At 38.5% G+C, this 15,459-nt stretch overlaps 1 protein-coding gene across 1 annotated transcript in view; it reads left to right on the forward strand.

Annotated features, from left to right (window-relative positions):
* Positions 1-15,459, forward strand: part of LOC129556406 (ADP-ribose glycohydrolase MACROD2-like) — a 1,168,845-nt gene that overhangs the window by 12,430 nt on the left and 1,140,956 nt on the right. The window lies entirely within an intron of this gene.

Below are 15,459 nucleotides of genomic sequence, written 5' to 3' on the forward strand. Positions count from 1 at the left end.
GACATTTATAAATTCTCTAAGATATGTGTTGACTTGATACAGTAGTGCGTGCTGCTATATACATGTAAGCAAATTTTGTGCTTTGTGCACCAGTGAGCATGAAAAGCAGGAATGAATTGCTCAATGGCGATAGCGATACATTTGGTGTTAGGGATGCTAATCAGCTTCTGTCTGATACACACTGAATACAAACTACTCCTGTATCCATGACACTACTGTTTGATATGGCTTATCTTTCCCATAGGTGATGATCATTTTGTTGAATATTCAAGGGACTGGCCCAGTACACTGAAATATTGTTTACCCAGAGCCTTGTTTATTTCTACTTTCCAAACTTCTTTCAAGAACAAAATATACACTCGAATCTAATTGCTTGTAACCAGCCTGCTTATGAGCTACATAAATGTGGTGCACACAAATTTACGTATAATTCTAACTGTGAGAATTAAGTCCCTCAGGAGGAAGAATAGCAGTAGAATTACTTGCATGGATGGGACTATAAGAGCTGTTCAAGTTTAGTGATGAGTGGACATGATCAGGACAGTCATGGGTGCTCCTGGAAAGTTAGACAAATAGATTGATCTTTGAGAATCTAGAAAGAACACCGAAGATGACCATGAATGAAAGTAAAGTGAAAGTGTTAGTCGCTCAGTCGTGTCTGACACTTTGCAACCCCAAGGACTGTAGACCGCCAGGCTCCTCTATCCATGGAATTCTCTGGGCAAGAATACTGGAGTGGGTAACCATTCCCTTCTCTAGGGGATCTTTCCAAACCAGGGATCAAACCCAGGTCTCCTGCATTGTAAGCAGATTCTTTTGCCATCTGAGCCACCAGGGAAAGCAGTTGAATAAAGTGAGTTTTGGAGACAGAGTGTCCTTGAAAGCCACAAATGAGAAGCCTAGGGAAGTAGATCAAGATTTAGGAGATGCTTCTTGTACCTCACCCATACCCCTTTGGATTTAACATTGCCATGTAAGTGGCTGACTTTAACACGCCATTGTGTCCATTTCTTGTCCTAAGAGCTTTCTTTCTCTGACCATTGGTGTCTGCTTAGAGCTAGTGTAACAGTACAGAAAGAGAATTTACAAGCACTGACTCTCCCATCTCCCAAGTACAGCATCCTTTCAAACAATGGGATATAAATGTCCCACTCCCTCCCTTCTTGAATGAAATAATAATAAATCCCACTGACTTAGCTGAATTTCATTTCTGGGACCCCCAATGCCTTAAGCCAAAATATCTACAATAATAACACTTGCTCGCACACTTGTATGGCTTTCCTTCTTTCTTAATTTTTTTTTTTTTAGTTTTTATTTTATATTGAACTATGCTGCTGCTAAGTCACTTCAGTTGTGTCCGACTCTGTGTGACCCCATAGGCGGAAGCCCACCAGGCTCCCCCTTCCCTGGAATTCTCCAGGCAAGAACACTGGAGTGGGTTGCCATTTCCTTCTCCAATGTGTGAAAGTGAAAAGTGAAAGTGAAATCGCTCAGTCGTGTCTGACCCTTAGCGACCCCATGGACTGCAGTCTACCAGGCTCCTCCATCCATGGGATTTTCTAGGCAAGAGTACTGGAGTGGCTTGCCATTGCCTTCTCCAATTGAACTATATAGTTGATTAATTCTTTTTCAAGTCCTTTTCCCATTTAGGTTATTACAGAATATTGAGCAGAGATCCCTGTGCTATACAGTAGGACATTGTTGGTTACCCATTTTAAATATAGCAATGTGTACATGTCAATCCCCAAATTACTTTCTCTCTCTTAACTAAGTCTCTAAAAAATAATTTAGGAAACGTTGTTATTTAGTGATTTTCTGGTTTAGTACTTCATGACAGAGAGAGAAACATAATGGGCATAATTTTTTAAAATAAGCTTTTGAAATGGAATGTTTTAAGCCAAAATAAAGTGTTAGCTATGATAATGGGAACCCAGGTCACTAAGCGATGCATTGCCCGTTTCATTATAGCAGGTGGTTTCCTACTCCAGTAATTATTTTTGGAATTAGTTGGTCTTTTCCAAAGAGTGCTTGTGTTATGTGTTGAAATAATGAAAAAGCTGCTGAAACACAATATGCATTTTTTAATCTAGTAATAAAGAAAGTAATATGGCTGAATAACGTCTGGCTAGATTAGCTTTGACACTGTATTTGCTTTGTGTCCAACTTTATCTGGCAATGCATTATTCACTAGTACTATACACAGTGCTTTATTAAGTCTTAATCAAATGCATTTTATCATAAGTGTCAATTCAATTCTTGGCCGTTGTATTTATATATTTTTAAATACTGATTTCTTTGTGATGAATGATAAATGCTTGGGCTGGAAAAGCATATCATATTTCTGGGGCTTGGGAATGAGGTCTCTGGGTCAGCACAAGCTGGTTTTATATCTACACTAAAATCATCTGCAAACAGACAATTTTGGGGGATTGCAAATGGCTACACACATTTTCAAATATAATTCGTTAATAATGAGCTGTGTATCTTATAAACACAACTGGATCTTAGAAAGCTTCTTAGGTTTCCTTGGTTTTCTATTAATAGAAAAAATAAGTGCTGACAAAATATACTATTATACTGTCTTAAGATCCTAGACTTACTATTCTGATAATATTGGACAAATTTAGTCTTTTTAAATATTGCCAAAATCCAACTTCATGTTGCTTTATAGTCTTGTTCTTCTACCAAAACAGTATTTGTGGGTTTATAGGACTTATTGTATTTGGAGAGAGAAATATCAGTATTCTAATCCAAAATATCAGCTGGAGAAATCTATTTATCCTATCAATAAATATATATATTTAAAACTAAAGTTCATAATTTTGGATTAAAAAATGATCACATTTAAAGAGGTATAGAACTTTAAACATTATATGAATCTGGATTGCTGTCTCTCTAAATGCTAAGTGGAGATAGAGTTTTAATGGCACTGGTCTCCACACATTAGTATGGCATTAGCCCTTGCATAAATATCACTAGTTGCATGTTTTATCTACAGAAATAATATTTAGACAAATAAGTGTGTAATTAGTGCTTACATGTGAAGTACTATGAATAGATTAGAGACTTCTTTTACATAATACACCATACCCCACCCAAGCATAGACATGATAATTAATTGTAAGGACAGAACCTTAAGAAACAAAACTTTCAACAGTCTCTCAAAATAGACCCTCTGAAAGATTATTGATTTTATTTATGTGTAATTTTATTTTAGGAAACAATGATATGTGAACACCATTTGTTAAAGTGTATATCTGGAAATCTTAAGGTTTAGAAAGCTCAAGAATCCTAGAGGCTTCTATGCAGAGAGAATTAAGATGTTCTGTTTTTTAACAATATTTTCTGGAAGCCATTAACAGTTGGTGGGTATGGATCTTTTCATTCTCCTCTTAAGAATCTTTCACATTTCACTTTTGTCTTTTCCTTCTCTCTCGCTTCTTTTCCTCAGTGAATAATTATTCTCACTTTGTTATTGCATGGGGTTCTTGTTTGCTTGCTTTTCCCTTTTATTGTTTTATTTATTTATTTTTTGACTGTCTTGTCCCAAGCAATTTCTCAAGTCATAGCTAAGGCTTGATCAGTTAAGAGAAGATTATAGTAACTTTTTAGATTTGTCTTGATGAGTTAATCAATGTTTCAGCTTTTAAGGTAAGGATTTATGAAGTCAAAAAAGCTGCTTCAGGAACTTGGGAGAATACAGGATTAAATTAACATAAATGGTTTCCTTTATTAGAGAAATTCTCAGAACCTTTAATATTCGACTATGGGTTATAAACTTCTGAGAGGATGATTTGAATAGAGTGTTTCCACCTCATTTACGCCCAGAAAGCCCCTGCTGTGGAGGTTGGGAGCAATAGCAAACAGGTATAGTATTTGTATGTGTCAGACAGTGTTCTAAGCGCTTTACCTGTGAGGAGAAAACAAATCTTTCCAGATGCAGAGGATGTGGAAACTGAGTGCGTTGCTCTCTGTCAACAGACAGTAAGAAGCAGGGGTAGGGATCTGAACCCAGGCAGCTTATCACTGCACCGTGCACTTATTTATTAGTGTCCATTAATGGGTCTGTCCACTGGCCAAGCTAATCTGTTGAGCGTTTAGTTTGTTGATATTGTATAGGTCAAAATGAATTCACCTTCATTCTTCATGCAGTCATAGCCATACCGAAGATATGAATTTTAACCTTCGGCTGAAGTGTCAGTCAGATCTGATGCTGTCTTTGACCTCTCTTGTTTTCCTTCTGTATCTAAATAACTTTAATGAACACAGTGTTTTATCAGTTATAATAACAATATCTTGACATATTCGTGACTTACACTGCATACTTTTTAATCAGTTCAGTTCAGTCGCTCAGTTGTGTCCAACTCTTTGCGACCCCATGAATCACAGCACGCCAGGCCTCCCTGTCCATCACCAACTCCCGGAGTTCACTCAAACTCATGTCCATCGAGTCAGTGATGCCATCCAGCCATCTCATTCTCTGTCATCCCCGTCTCCTCCCACCCCCAATTTTTCCCAGCATCAGAGTCTTTTCCAGTGAGTCAACTCGTCGCATGAGGTAGCCAAAGTATTGGAGTTTCAGCTTTAGCATCAGTCCTTCCAATGAACACCCATGACTGATCTCCTTTAGAATGGACTGATTGGATCTCCTTGCAGTCTAAGGGACTCTCAAGAGTCTTCTCCAACACCACAGTTCAAAAGCATCAATTCTTCGGCGATCAGCTTTCTTCACAGTCCACCTCTCACATCCATACATGACCACGGGAAAAACCATAGCCTTGACTAGACAGACCTTGGTTGGCAAAGTAATGTCTCTGCTTTTTAATATGCTATCTAGAGAAGGCAATGGCAAGCCACTCCAGTACTATTGCCTAGAAAATCCCATGGATGGAGGAGCCTGGTAGGCTGCAGTCCGTGGGGTCGCTAAGGGTCAGACACGACTGAGCGATTTCACTTTCACTTTTCACTTTCATGCATTGGAGAAGGAAATGGCAACCCACTCCAGTGTTCTTGCCTGGAGAATCCCAGGGACGGGGGAGCCTGGTGGGCTTCCGTCTATGGGGTCACACAGAGTTGGACACGACTGAAGTGACTTAGCAGCAGCAGCAGCAGCAGCAGCAGGTCGGTCATAACTTTCCTTCCAAGAAGTAAGCGTCTTTTAATTTCATGGCTGCAATCAACATCTGCAGTGATTTTGGAGCACCCCAAAAAATAAAGTCTGACACTGTTTCCACTGTTTCCCCATCTATTTCCCATGAAGTGATGGGACCAGATGCCATGATCTTCGTTTTCTGAATGTTGAGCTTCAAGCCAAACTTTTCACTCTCCTCTTTCACTTTCATCAAGAGGCCTTTGAGTTTTCTTCACTTTCTGCCATAAGGGTGGTGTCATCTGCATATCTGAGGTTATTGATATTTCTCCCGGCAATCTTGATTACAGCTTGTGCTTCTTCCAGCCCAGCGTTCCTCATGATGTACTCTGTATATAAGTTAAATAAGCGGGGTGACAATATACAACCTTGACGTACTCCTTTTCCTATTTGGAACCAGTCTGTTGTTCCATGTCCACTTCTAACTGTTGCTTCCTGACCTGCATACAGGTTTCTCAAGAGGCAGATCAGATGGTCTGGTATTCCCATCTCTTTCAGAATTTTCCACAGTTTATTGTGATCCACACAGTCAAAGGCTTTGGAATAGTCAATGAAGCAGAAATAGATGTTTTTCTGGAACTCTCTTGCTTTCTCCATGATCCAGCGGATGTTGGCAATTTGATCTCTGGTTTCTCTGCCTTTTTTAAAACCTGCTTAAACATCTGGAAGTTCACGGTTCGCATATTGCTGAAGCCTGGCTTGGAGAATTTTGAGCATGACCTTACTAGCGTGTGAGATGAGTGCAATTGTGTGGTAGTTTGAGCATTCTTTGGCATTGCCTTTCTTTGGGATTGGAATGAAAACTGACCTTTTCTAGTTCTGTGGCCACTGCTGAGTTTTCCAAATTTGCTGGCATATTGAGTGCAGCACTTTCACAGCATAATCTTTCAGGATTTGAAATAGCTCAATTGGAATTCCATCACCACCACTAGCTTTGTTCGTCGTGATGCTCTCTAAGGCCCACTTGACTTCACATTCCAAGAGGTCTGGTTCCAGGTGAGTGATTACGCCATCGTGATTATCTTGGTCGGGAAGATCTTTTTTGTACAGTTCTTCTGTGTATTCTTGCCACCTCTTCTTAATATCTTCTGCTTCTGTTAGGTCCATACCATTTCTGTCCTTTATCGAGCCCATCTTTGCATGAAATGTTCCCTTGGTATCTCTAATTTTCTTGAAGAGATCTCTTGTTTTTCCTATTCTGTTGTTTTCCTCTATTTCTTTGCATTGATCGCTGAGGAAGGCTTTCTTATCTCTCCTAGCTATTCTTTGGAACTCTGCATTCAGATGCTTATATCTTTCCTTTTCTCCTTTGCTTTTCATTTCTCTTCTTTTCACAGCTATTTGTAAGGCCTCCTCAGACAGCCATTTTGCTTTTTTGCATTTCTTTTCCATGTGGATGGTCTCTGTCCCTGTCTCCTGTACAATGTCATGAATCTCTGTCCAGAGTTCATCAGGCACTCTATCTTTCAGATCTAGTCCCTTAAATCTATTTCTTACTTCCACTGTATAATCATAAGGGATTTGATTTAGCTCATACTGAATGGTTTAGTGGTTTGCCCTATTTTCTTCAATTTAAATCTTTTTAATACAGAAAAACTATTCCTAATATGATATGTTTCTTACCAGTAATTAATCACTTATATTGATGGACCACTAATCATAAGCATATATTTCTACTGAGTCTCTGGGTAAAAGATTCAAAGAAGTTAGAAAAATGTTGCATGAAAAAAAGACAAAGGTTCTCCTTAAAATGATTTTATACTTAAATATGCCAATTTTTAGACTGTGTCAAATTTTTAGATTGAAGTTAAGTGTTAACCATTTAAAAAACAAATTTGAGTCTCACATATTGTTGACATATATAGATAGATATTCATTTTAGCTACATAACTGCTTTACTTTGGAGGTGGTTTTGTTTCTGTTTGTGTTTTTGATATTGCCTAAATACAATCCATGCATGCCCAAATTTAAATTATTTGGACAAAACTCCCCAGATTTGGATAAAGGCCTTCTTTATTAGGCTATACTATTGTTGTCAATGTTTTTGTTTTAAACAGTCTCTTTTATTTGTTTCTTAAAACAACAAAATTAAAAACACATAAATGTTACTAAAATGCTGTTTACAAGCATTAAGTGTGCCCCTGTGTGTGAGGTATTGATAATGGTATTTATGAAATTAATGCAGGAACACTGTGAATCTGACGATAGATCTACTTTAGGAAAGGTTGAGGTGTGGAAGGGAGCAATCATGGTGAAAGCACAGTTCTTTTGCTGAATTTGTTTGTGACTGAGTCATTCAGGTCACTGGATCTCAGTTTATTCATCTGTAAAATGGGACCATGGGATTTGATCCCTGTTGTATCTTTTCCCACTAATCTCTCATGAGTCAGTTTAAGAAGTTACCTTGAATCCATCTTTTCTGCTCATGCTTACAACAGATATTTCCAGCTTCTTTGCTTTCATGTGTATGTGTGTGTGTTTGTATGTGTCTACATCAGAAAGAGAAAGTGAGATTAAAATAGATTTAAAAAACAATCAAAATTGTGAGACTTCAGTAGAGATTGACTAAAAGAAGGTCTAATATCACTAAAACCCTCAGTCGATATATCAGTGAATCTGGGGTGAACCAATAACTGAATGTCTTTTCTATCAGGCTGACACATTTTTGAAGAATTAACTCTCTTTGTGTACATACAGTAATGGAACAATAAATCTAAGTACAATTAAAGTTCTAGAAAAATGAGAGGACAGTAACTCACTCATAAGAGTTTGCCAGCGGCAGCTGCTCTCACATGGCTTTCTCCCCACGTGCTAGAGTCTGATTTGATTTCCAGCTTTCTACCCCTCCTCAAGGTGCAATCATCGGTCCTCTTGTGGTGTATTATAGGATCCTGGGGATGTTAAGGAATAGAGAACGTGGCTGCATTCCCTTTGCCAAATGTGTTTTGCTACATAGAGTTCATAAATGACCAATAAGAATTTACTGTCTAGTTTTACTTTTCTCTTGGGATACTATAATTATTTTAAAATATTAGCCATAAATCCCTCACTGTTTCCTTAAAGTATTCAGTTGCTTTTTGTGAAACTCAATTGTATGCCAAGAATCACTTTGATTCTTGACTTGGAGACCATAGACCAAATATATATCAATATGGAAAAACAATACACAAAATGTGGCTTTGGCATGGCCCAAAATGTGGTATCCTGAATTGTCATAATTTTTTCTGTATGTCATAAAGTATGAATAATAATAGGAAAAGATGAGTATCTTCACACAAAATGTAGTGCTTATATTAACATCTGTCAGCTATTTTGTGAGACGATTGCCAAAATATAACATTTATCTTGGCATTTAGTTCCATTTTGCCTTTTGTGAGTTTCTTCTATTTTATTGCCATTAACATAGCATAACAGATGTCTTTCAGATGTGAAAAATCAATTATTTCCAAAATGTCCCAGTAGTTATTAGGGCAGATTAATGCAAGGTGCTATCAGAGTAATATCCAAATAAAGTATCATAATTGAACAATACAATTTGCCACAGAAATAAGATTGACTTGATCTTGGTACCTTTTTGAGAGACAAGGCAGGAGAACTGATGTATTCAACAAAAGTAAAACATACAGGATCACTTTTTGTTGAAATTGGGCAGGTGCTTTGGTGATGTTATTTTCAGAGAAATGATCAAGCTGCTATAAGTTAGAGCAAGACTGAAACTTTTTACACTTGCTTTCTATCTATTGGTACAAATGTATAGCTAGTTTCTAATGAGGATGAATTTAAGCTAAGCTTAAGAAAGGACATTTCAATACCAAGAGGTCTCTGTAGGAGAATGTCAATTATGAAAACTTGGGTGTTATGGACTCTGGCATTTAGCAAGCTCATAGTAAATCATTATGAAAGATTATTTATACTCTAGAATTTTGAATTCCAGGGCTTCAAAATACTTGAGAGAATGCTGACACATTTAAATATTGCTAGGTAATGGAACCTGTATGTCCTTGGGACCTAGGCATAGAGAGGTATAGATCTAGTTTTGTGGGCATTAGGCCTATACAGTAAATAGGACTCCCTACTTAGGAGGAACCCACATTACATGCTTGCTTTGATGCTCTGTTCCCATCATTTTAGTTTTTGAAAGGGGTCCTGCATTTCATTTCATAATAGTCCCCACACATTTGGGGGGTCCTTAGTGGAGCTGGCCCTGGAGAAGGGATAAGCTACCAACTCCAGTCTTCTTGGGCTCTCAGGTGGCTCAGACGGTAAAGAATCCACCTGCAATGCAGGAGACCTGGGTTCAATCTCTAGGTTGGGAAGATACCCAGGAGAAGGGAATGGTCACCCTCTCCAATATTCTTGCCTGGAAAATTCCATGGACAGAACCTAGCAGGCTGCAATCCATGGGGTCACAAAGGGTCGGGCAGGACTGAGCGACTCACTTTCATGGCAGGTGGCGGCGGGGGGCGCTGTAAAGGAAGGGCAAGACTCCATGATGATTCCAAGTCTTCTCACCTGAGTTTGGGCAATGGCTCTTTAACTGCTTTCCTCCTGACGCGTGTTCCTTTATGGTAATCTCGCTTGCTCTACTCTGTCTTCATTCTGATCTGAAGACAGACCCTCTGCAATGTTAAGTCCTCTGTGAAGGCTTAAAGTGTCCACGTTTGACTTCAGGTTGTTCTAGAAATGGCTAAACATCTGCGTTGTTGGATGTCTAGGCCATGACTCACTTTCCTACTGAGTTTTTCACTCCTTCAGCTCAGACACTATGTTGGGTACCAGGCTTCATGTTGTGGATCGAGTGGTGAATACAGAGACTTGTTACCTGGTGTCCTAATCTTAACAGTTTAGAAGGGTTGACGGTCAAGCCAAGGGCCAAATGAAAGAAACTATGATGGTGGTAGAACAGGCCCACAAGAACAAGAGGAGGAACACCTAAGTGAGTGAAGTCTAAACAGAGACCCAGCTGTGGATACATATTTTTGTGCATGTGGAGGGGAAACCAGAGAGTGTTCTAGAAAGAAGGAACAGCTTGGTCCAAAGCCTGGAAGTGAAAGACTGCCATCTTCAGGAGACTTTCTCCCATGGAAAATCACACTGACTCTATTCAAAGTAGGTATCAGAAGAAGTTCTTTTCAGGGGATTACAAGTTTGTTAGTACTCGGTCTTTGGAAGGTAATGGTTTTGACTGAGAGGCCACCACAGAAGGGTCAGCCCTATATTTGACTAGATTTTTAATTCACAAAGTCCATTTAATGTATGTCTGAACCAGATCAGGTGATGTCCATGAACACATTGAAGATTCCAGTTTAGTGCTTAGAAGCCAAAAAAAAGTTGTTGACTAGGGGAAGAAAGGTTATATAAATTGGTAATCAAAGTTAAATATTATTATGGACTAAATGCTTGTGTCCCTGCTCCCAGGTTCATATATTTAAGTCCTAACTCCAGTAGATTGGGTCTTTAGGAGGTAATTAGCCTTAGATAAAGTCCAAGTTAGGACCTCTATGATGGAATTAATGTTCTTATGCAAAACAAAGAGAATTATCTCTGTCCGTGTGCACATACGAAGAAGGCTTGTTAGCACAAAGCGGGAGGAATGTGGAAACACACAAGATGTCATTGTGCATGAATCTTTGGTGGAAGAAGGCCCCCGCCAAAATTCATATCTGCCTGCACCTTGATCTTGGACTTCCCAGCCTTCAAAACTTTGAGAAATAAGCATCTATTGTTTAAGCCACCCAGTCTATGGAGCTTTGATACAGCACCCTAAGAAGACTAATGCATTAACCAGTATATAATAAGTGTCCTAAGAGTCTCCAACATCCAGGAAGATCCAGAGCTTCGTTTTACCACATTGTATATGAGACATAGGAGATAAATCCCTGTACAAGGGAGGACATCACGTTAACAAGTAGCACAGGTCACCAACCCAGAATACCATGCAAGCAGAAAGCGATCATTTTAGCTGCCACCCCTTGTATACCAGATGGTTTCCCAAGAGTTTATCAACAGAAGAAGAGAGAAGCATGTGATTGACTGTGTTTTTTGGACCTTTACTTAGTAGCTGGCTGAGCATTAGCAATATTACAACTGAAATCTTCCAGGAAATTAATCTGCCTAGAATTGTCCGTAGATCAGAGCCCTGTAGAAGCAGGTGATGACTCATTAATTGGGATGGTGTGAATTCTAGAATTGTTTTTGACATATCTACTCCCACTTAAAATGTAGAGAAGAAAATCACAAAATGGAAACTGACTTTCCCTTAAGCCTCAAACAATGTTATTTGGCTTTATATAATACTTGAGAAGGGAAAAAAGAGTGAAGGAAAAGAACCATTGAAAAAGATTCTCCACAGGTGAACAGGGGGAAAAGTAACTTATTACCTTGCTTTGCCCATAAGCTTTTCTCTTTTCCTGTTTAAAATATGAGCGTTTGATGTCTGTGGCACTGCTATTACTTTTTCCTTTGTAAATGAACTGATGGGGAGTCTATATCATCTGATAGTCATCTTTCACATGTACACAAGTATATGGTTGATAAAATGATTGAATTTACAAACATGCCCGAAGAAATGGTGAAATGGATGTATCTAATCTTTTTGTACTCCATTTTTATCACCTTATGTAGTCTGCGCACATGCAGACTAAGACCCTTCTGTTTCGATTGTGGAAATAAGTCCTTTCACATATTGAAATGATTCCGTTGCCTCTGTGAACCTCGACAGTGACCTTACAAAGGTTACTTTAACTCATTTGCAGAACCTTCCATTTTTTATTTGAATCAAGAGAAGTCAACATGTTATGGTAGAATGCAGAAAGAAATCCCTTCCTCTCCATTTTAAATGTGATGCAATATGAAAAATATAGATTATGTGAGTATTGCTTATTGGATAGGCCAGCACAGACAACCCAGGTGTTTGTTTTAAATAAATAAAAATTCTGGAGTAATTGATGACAATGAGACATTTTGCTTTTCTTTGAAATTTAAGATTCAGTGATTGGAAGCTATTTATGTACCCATAATCAGTGAGGAGTGCCCAACTCTCTGGAGTTTTAAATGTAAGCACATTTTGTCCCATTCATATTTAAGAATATTTCAAAATATGATGGTAGACTCTGAGTGCTAGCTTTGACTGTGGTAATTTGTAACCTTCAAAAATATAGACTTTTTTTGAAAAGTTTTTTTTGTTTTTTTTTTTGTTTGTTTGTTTGGGAAATTTATTTTATTTTATTTTATTTTTATTTTATTATTTTTTTAATCAAATAATCCAATTTTATTTATTTATTTTTTCAAGTTGAACAGACTAAATTTCTTTAAACAAACTTACTTATACTCCAGAGTCCTTTAAAAACTTAATAGCATTTATACATTGAAGGTATTTGATTTTCTTGTAACTAGCACTTCAAATGCAACAAGCATTTGAAGCAACAAGCATTTGACCCAACAAGTAAAACTTTTTACAGTTCATAACTTTTATAAATAAAATAAATTAAATGTACAGTGAATAAGTTCTCTGAAATATTTCAATATTTCTGCAGGTTTAGTAACATCGTAAAATACATTTCAACTAAATGTAAAAATCTAAAATTTTTACAAATCTAAAAACCTGTTAGGCATTTTTAGGCGTTTTAAGTTGGAAATGAAGACCAATGTTACATTGTAATATGCCAATTACAAATAGTACTTCAAATAGCAAATACTACAGTTTGTCCCAAACTTTAAAAACTATTCATGAACTCAACACTGAACTATTGATGGCTATGAGAATTGTTTCCTAGCCTTTTTGAAAATTTCAACCCATTTACGTTTAAGGTAATTATTGATAAGTACGATACCGTAGCCATTTTCTTTATTGCTTTGGGTTCAAGTTTATACACTTTTTCTGTGTTTCCTGTCTATAGAAGATCCTTTAGCATTTGTTGGAGAGCTGGTTTGGTGATGCTGAATTTCCTCAGCTTTTGCTTGTCTGTAAAGCTTTTGATTTCTCCTTCATATTTGAATGAGATCCTTGCTGGGTATAGTAATCTGGGCTGTAGGGTATTTTCTTTCATCACTTTAAGTATGTCTTGCCACTCCCTTCTAGCCTGAAGAGTTTCTGTTGAAAGATCAGCTGTTATCCTTATGGGAATCCCCTTATGTGTTATGTGCTGCTTTTCCCTTGCTGCTTTTAATATTTGTTCTTTGTGTTTGATCTTTGTTAATTTGATTAATATGTGTCTTGGAGTATTTCGCCTTGGGTTTATCCTGTTGGGGACTCTCTGGGTTTCTTGGACTTGGGTGATTATTTCTTTCCCCATTTTAGGGAAGTTTTCAACTATTATTTCCTCCAGTATTCTCTCATGATCTTTCTTTTTGTCCTCTTCTTCTGGGACTCCTATGATTCGAATGTTGGAGCGTTTAACATTGTCCCAGAGGTCTCTAATATTGTCCTCATTTCTTTTAATTCGTTTTTCTTTTTTCCTCTCTGTTTCATTTATTTCTACAATTCTATCTTCTAGTTCGCTTATCCTGTCTTCTGCCTCTGTTATTCTACTGTTTGTTCCCTCCAGAGTGTTTCTGATCTCATCTATTGCATTATTCATTGTATATTGACTCTTTTTTATTTCTTCTAAGTCCTTATTAAATCTTTCTTCCATCTTCTCAATCCTTTTCTCCAGGTTATTTATCTGTAACTCCATTTTGCTTTCAAGATTTTGAATCATTTTCACCATCAAAATTTGAAATTCTTTATCAGGTAAATTCCCTATATCTTCTTCTTTTGTTTGTGTTGGTGGGCAATTATCTTGTTCCTTTACTTGCTGGGTATTTCTCTGCCTCTTCATCTTGCTTATATTGCTTTGCTTGGGGTGGCCTTTCCCTCTTCTTGCAGTTTGTGGAGTTCTCTTTATTACGTAGTTTCTTCGCTGTGTGTGGGGTTGGACAGGTGACTTGTCCGGGTTCCCTGGTTAGGGAAGCATGTGTCGGTGTTCTGGTGGGTGGAGCTGGATTTCTTCTCTCTCCTTTAGAAGACAATGGGCTGCTTTTCTGGGAGCCTGATGTCCTCTGCCAGTATTCAGAAGTTGTTTTGTGGACTTTACTCCGCGTTCAAGTGTTCTTTTGATGAATTTTTGGGGGAGAAAGTGGTCTTGCCATCTTATCCCTCCGCCATCTTGTTCCTTCCTCCCCAGAACACTGGATTCTTATATTCCACTTGGTCGTGGAGTATCTCTTCCCAGCTGCTCCAGCAAGGCGCAGCCGCTGTACCTTACCTTGGACGAGGGGTATCTCCTCAAGGCCGCCCCTCCTGCTTTGAATGTGGCTCAGCTCCTCTCGGCCCTCCGGTGCCCAAGCAGCCACCGCCTCCTGGACGTGGTACAGCTCCTCTCGGCCACCACCCTAACCCTGGGCGCGGGGTAGCTCATCTCAGCCACGATTCTGCACGTGGTCGGTTGCGCCGGAGCCGGGCGTCTCCCGCGTCTGCGCCGCAGGAGCCGGGCATCTCCCGCGTCTGCGCCGCCAGAGCCGGGCGTCTCCCGCGCCTGTGCCGCCGGAGCCGGGCATCTCTGAAAAGTTTTTTATAAACTTTTTTCAACATTATATTATTTCAGATATTGATTATTTGATATGAGGTTTATCACTCTTTACCTTTTCCTGCTAAAATCACTTTGTGTATTCATTTATTTTCTCATTTAATCAACTTGTATTTACTAACTGCTGATTCTATTAAAAAAGCCTTTGACTGTGTGGATCACAATAAACTGTGGAAAATTCTGAAAGAGATGGGAATACCAGACCACCTGACCTTCCTCGTGAGAAACCTGTATGCAGGTCAGGAAGCAACAGTTAGAACTGTACATGGAACAACAGACTGGTTCCAAATAGGAAAAGGAGTACATCAAGGCTGTATATTGTCACCTTGCTTATTTAACTTATATGCAGAGTACATCATGAGGAATGCTGGGCTGGAAGAAGCACAAGCTGGAATCAAGATTGCTAGGAGAAATATCAATAACCTCAGATATGCAGATGACACTACCCTTATGGCAGAAAGTGAAGAGGAACTAAAAAGCCTCTTGATGAAAGAGGAGAGTGAAAAGGTTGGCTTGAAGCTCAACATTCAGAAAACAAAGATCATGGCATCTGGTCCTATCACTTCATGGGAAATAGATGGAAAAACAGTGGAAACAGTGTCAGACTTTATTTTTGGGGGCTCCAAAATCACTGCAGATGCTGATTGCAGCCATGAAATTAAAAGACGCTTACTCCTTGGAAGGAAAAGTTTTGACCAATCTTGATAGTATATTAAAAAGCAGAGACATTACTTCGCCAACGAA

Source organism: Moschus berezovskii, chromosome 15, assembly GCF_049115385.1.
Source record: "Moschus berezovskii isolate FMDL1 chromosome 15, NW_MosBer_1.0, whole genome shotgun sequence".
In the NCBI taxonomy this organism is placed as follows: Eukaryota; Metazoa; Chordata; class Mammalia; order Artiodactyla; family Moschidae; genus Moschus; species Moschus berezovskii.